Source organism: Sipha flava, unplaced genomic scaffold (genome assembly GCF_003268045.1).
Source record: "Sipha flava isolate LNK unplaced genomic scaffold, YSA_version1 179_pilon_pilon, whole genome shotgun sequence".
Classification (NCBI taxonomy): Eukaryota; Metazoa; Arthropoda; class Insecta; order Hemiptera; family Aphididae; genus Sipha; species Sipha flava.
The window spans coordinates 2,159,203-2,165,295 of NW_020272149.1; the positions used below are offsets into that span (position 1 = coordinate 2,159,203).

The 6,093-nt window shown below is 33.3% G+C and overlaps 1 pseudogene; it reads left to right on the forward strand.

Moving 5' to 3' along the window:
• Positions 1-2,277: 2,277 nt before the first annotated feature.
• Positions 2,278-2,824, forward strand: LOC112680662 (annotated as a pseudogene).
• The last annotated feature ends 3,269 nt before the right edge of the window (positions 2,825-6,093 follow it).

The following is a 6,093-nucleotide window of genomic DNA, read 5'->3' on the forward strand; positions in this document are numbered from 1 at the left end:
TAGAGATGTCCCGCTGGAAAAGTTCCCCGTAAATGTTATTTATTTTTTATTTTTTATTTAAAAATACTGGTATTTTTGAGTAGGTATTGCTAATATATCATTACTAATATAACTCAATTTTTACTTAAAAATAGTTCAAAAATACAATATTAAAATATTTGATATTAATTGTATTATATTTTAATTAAAGTCTGAGAAACTATCCAGTTTGACAAGAAGTTAAATAATATTATGTGGATTAATTTTTTTTCTAGTTATTTAATTTGTATGATTGCTAATAACATAAAAATAAAATATTTTTGAACTTCATATAAATATAGAATTTGAGTTTTACTATTTTAAATCGTCATGTGTAGTCAATAAGAAAGATGATTTCATTAAAACAATTATTTCCTGTGTTTTTCTGACATGGGAAATATTCTCGGAAACTTTTGCCGGACATGTTCATGATTTTACTTTCACGAAAAAGTGCCCATTCCTAATAATGACTATTTAAATTTAAATAATTTGATAAAAAAAAACTTTATTTGGTTTCCATACCGTACAGCATGTCATACAAACAGTGCACAGTGCGTACTATTTGTTGTGTCGTTGCATTAATATAAATGCAATGATCAAACGTTAATCAATATAATTACAGTTTATAGTTATGAATTGTAATAACGTGTTTTTTGTATAAAAGGCATAAGTAAACTGAATGTCGTACGAGGCACACACGTCGTGTATGGTAGGACAATCCCCCACCATATATATATAAACATTATTTAATACGTAACAGTAGGCCAGAATATGAAAATAATTGACCAAAACATTCGAGTTTAATGTTAAACATAATTTTGTACGGGCAGACCGATCCTTCACGTGATTTTACGTTAACGTTATTTATTTCGTTTTTAAAATTATATTAATATAATATTTTTCTGTTGTAATGAAAGATTTAAAAAATAATCTTCCTAAATCAAATTATAATATAATATCACTAGGTACTATAAATAAATTTGAACAAAATAAAAAAAATTAATAAATTACATGAAACTTACGCAAAATAAGCCAATATCTTCTTCGAATATTTGAAAATTGCTAAGTCGACTCTCGAAGAAATATTTTCAGAAATTATTGATAGACAAGCAAAAAGTATAAATTAAATTTTTTTCAATTTACCTGAGAGTCTTTCTCAAAACAATAATAGCGATATGCAATTTTATATTCAAGGAAATCAGGTGGTGAGGATGATTTATTTATCAAATACGTTAACAATGTGTTAGTTATTTCAACCAAAAGTCAGAAACTATAAAAAAAACTCAGCAATTTAGAGCTATATTATCAAAACATTCGTGACATTAATAATGGTATTAATGGTATTAATTAATATTACACTTAATATTAATTTTGGAGGTGCCTCAAGGAAAAGAACAAAAAAAGTTTTACGATTTTAAACAATTATGTAAAAAGTAATATTTATATATATAATGGGTTACACAGCTCATATCTTTCATCAGTGCCACAATAAGGATTCTTGGGACCCTGGACACAATTAATTTATGGGGCCCTGAGCAAAAAATTCAGCGATTTTTGTTTTCATTTTCTTTTTCTATTTTTCGTTTTCTTTTAGCAGCTCCGCTTAAATACTGCTTTAACGTTGACATAATTTTTAAAACCAGCAAGATTACTATTTTATATTATTATTATTACTATTTACTAATAATAAAGGCTCGGGATTTAAGACATTTGTATATTTGTCTACAAAATACATATTGAAATTCTGATTCAATACAAATTCGATTCATAGTATGTATATTTCAGATATAAAAATTTTTGTAGCATAATTTTGCATATTTTGTTACTTTTTGTACCAATTTGCATATTTTGGGTTTAAGAACATTTATATGCTTATTTCATGGATTTAACAAAATTTTTTTAAAAAATGTATAGTTTAATAATAAAATATTAGATATATGATAACCAAAATTTTAAGTTTTATATCGTTTGATAAAATAAATAAATTCATCAACGGCTATTATTTGTATTGCTCCGGCTCCCAATGCATTTAAAGGTGGGTATCGACTACGCGTGGCTAACCCTCGAACATTGGCTCACACGGCAGCCGCGACAAATGGATAAAATGGATACCACGTTGCCGCGCGAACCAACTCAAAAGTTGCCGCGCTCAAACATGCCGCGTGGCGAGCCAAATGGCTTCGGTATTTAGGCACGCGGCAAGGGAATTTCAGTTAATTGCTCACGAGCAGTTGGGACGGTTTTGTCGTTCGCAACATCATGGACAATGAAAAGTGTCTTGTTTTAATACGTTTATACGGCGCTAAAGATTTTTTGTGAAATAGTAAATCTCCACATTACCACAATAAAATATTAAGGGAAGATGCGTGGAATGAAATAAGTTCACTAATGAACTTACCTGTCGCTGAATTAAAGAAGAAAATTACCACCCTTCAAGCATCCTACAGAAGAGAAAAATCCAGAGTAGCTAAAAGCCTCATTACTGATTCTGGTAAGTATTGCATATTAATATACTTTAATTTATTTTAGAAAACAATAAACTTTAAAAATATTTACTTACTATAAAAATAGTCATACTACTATAGCTAACAGTCAACAAGTTAATAGTATTTTTAATTTTAACATAATTAATTAAACAACTAATTATAACTATTTACACTTATGAATTATTAATTATACATATTTAGGTACACATCAAGTTAACGTATCAAAATGGTTTGCTTTTGACGACTTTAATTTTATGAAAGATAAAGACGTGCTTAATGAAATATCAGACACAATGCTGGAGCTGGAAGATGTAAGCTAAAATTTTAATATCTGTTCTCTCGGCGAACAGCTGGATCACTTGCCGCGCGAGGCTGCCACGCTCTTTAAAAGTATGGTACCTAAATATGGCTCTTGCGGCAAATGTCTGGTTTGCCGCGGACGAACATGGCACTCCAGGCAGCCTCGCGTAGTCGATACCCACCTTAACAATAACATTATAAACTTTATAGTATCGAGAAAACTCGTAATAGTGACTACCGCCGGCCCGTATTTATTTTTATACAAATTTACCACGGTATTAATATTTTGTAACATGACATAAACAAATCGTATAACCATAGGTGATTCGTAAACAATTATGTTTAACCATTAGGTTATCAGCTTATACACAATATTATTTCTGATTGTTATAATACTGCATACATCTGCATGCAAAACAAAACTTTTTAACTTTCAATGTAAACTCACTACTCTTCGAATTAGAGAAAAAATATATATACACGAAAAAAAAATGTATAGAACAAACTGACCAGTTGTATGATACATTTTTGTTATACATTGAAAATTGAGGAGCCCTTTTGAAAAACTAAAAACATTTCGTTGAACTCCACTCAATCGTTGTCCAGCATGAAACGATGTTAATGAGAGTTAAAAATTTATTTTGCAAAATAATAAAAATCAAATCGATTTGAATGCGGATGAATATAATCTTTTCGACGAGTATAATCATGTGGTTAATGTTATAAATAACAATTTATAAGAATGACAAAGTAAATGTATTCGAGTTGAAGAAAATGGTGTGATATTTATAAAATTTTAAAAAATAAAAATATATTAATCGACAATTTTTGGAAGATTTTAGAATATTTTTTAGCTATATCAGGAACTAATGCAATAATAGAAAGAATATTTTCAATCACAAATATTTCATGAACGAACGAAAAAAAAAGCGTTTTTAACCTTACACCGGTATTATATTATGATTTGTTTATATTATAAGATACACGGGTAGATCGAATAAATCATATGAAAAACCTGTGCATTTTAAACCACCAAAAATGATGAGAAATTGTAAACGAACCGTGACGAATCATAAGTTCTTTTTAATTATTACACAACTTGTACGTCACAACATTACCGCAAATGAACCGATTATTGTTCATAGTACGCGTTGCTTAAATATTTTATGTCATACTAAATTCGTAGTTTTGATTTTTTCTATGACTTAAATTTGTTATTATCAGTATCATATATTGTATCGATCGTTTCGCTGCAGTTCTAATGCGATTTTGAGCGTCTGTCTTATTCGATTATATTCCATTACCGTTTCAACGAGAGAAAAGTCCGTTGGTAATAAAAATTATGTCATAAGATTCGATAATATTAATACTATTTCTGTTTAGTTTCCGAGAATCAAATTAACAAATGACCAAGCTTAGAGTTACAATAAACTTGATCATAAAATATTGAATATTTATATAGTCGTAAAAACGTTAACTTAAATTATTAAATAATAATATTATTACGAGCGTCGAACAAGAATAAATTTGAAAATAAAAAAGCGTATGCGTTTGAAATAACAACGGGAAATCACGCGAATATCGATGTTCAGGTCTTATTGGAGTTCAACAGCCGTATTTATAATATTGTAATACAATCTTTCCCAAACTTTTTCGACTCACGGCGCCCTTTTTGATTTAAAGTTTTTTCAGGGTGCCCTTCTCTAAGTCATAGCATGACTAATCATATGGAAAATGTTAGACCCAATAGTATTTCATGACGGCGCGGCGCATTGGGGCGCCGCGACGCACACTTTGGAAAACTATGCTGTGGTACATAAATATGGGAAAACTCCAGATCATTATGAAAAACATGTTTTTGTATATTACGCTAGCAGATTTTTTACCGAGAAGAAATATCGTGCCGTACACGCAGGTGCAGAACTAGGGAGTAAGAGACGGGGATTCATCCCCGGGCGTAATATTTTAGAGGGTATAATTTTTGTAATTATTAACAACTAATTTGATATTATTAACTTGGTTAAAATACTGATATTAGGTTAAAAATCAATAAGTACGATTGTATATTAATTATTGGAAAAAAATGCTCGAGTAAAGTACTTGATTATTGATCTACGACAGGGCATAATTTTAATACTTTTCCCGGGCATAAAAACTTCTAGTTCAACCTCTGCGTGCGTGCCCTAGTGTCATGGTGAAAGTATAGCATAAATATATTTATATGTATAGCGATATTCAGCCACTGTCGAGAATCGTAACGACCGCAATATAAATCCATTTGAAAAACACTTCATTTGCGTGTTTTTTTTCTCTCGTCCTGGTGCTGCCGTTTGTCACATTACACTCTACACCGCACACGCACACGCAGACAAGCGCGCGCGCGCGCACACATACACACATATGCACACACACATACGTGAGCAAACACGCACACACACACACATACACACACACACACACACACATATGCACACACGCATACGCAAGTACGCACGCACACTAGCGTACACGGGTAACAACGCGCGGTCGGTGGTCGCGACGCATCAACCTCATTCTTCGCGGACACTGCCGCCGCGCTCCCTATGGCCCGGCGCGAGACGAACGCGAACAACCGACGGAATTCGTACACCGCCCCGCGGCCACGGGATACATAAATCATGAGCGTTAAGCAGGCGGTGGTGCGCGCTGACGAAAGGTCTTGAGTGAATGGCGAACGGGTACGTGCGCCCGAGACGTACCGCGGATAAGAGACGACGACGGGGAAACGGGACGGACGGGATGGAAACCGTGATGGATTTTTTCTTTTCTATATATTTTTTTTTTCCCCCATGCACACATACACTCGCGTGTCGACCGGCAAATTGCGAAGAAATTATACGCTGGCTAGACGGGGACACGTCCGTCCGACATTTCTAACCCTCCCCCGGAGTAAAATATTTTTACGAGAACAGCCAAAACCATGCGTCCCTCTCTCTCTCTCGCTCTCCTCGCCCGTATTTGTCACAATTTTACCGTCTGCATTTCGCCTCCACCATCCACCTACCGCACCCCGTGTACACTCGGTGCGTGTTGCATTATTTATTCGATCAACCGAACGAAAACCACTTAGACCAGCGAATCGAGTTCAAATATTATTAGCCTTGAAACAATGGCGACTGGCGTGACGATTCGCAGAATTCAATTTTTCTATTTAATTTCTATTCTCACGATTCTCTTTAATTGTGACGCCGACGAACACGTTCATTTGTTTCCGACTCGGACGTGTACCTCGTCTGTCAAGTTAAACTCG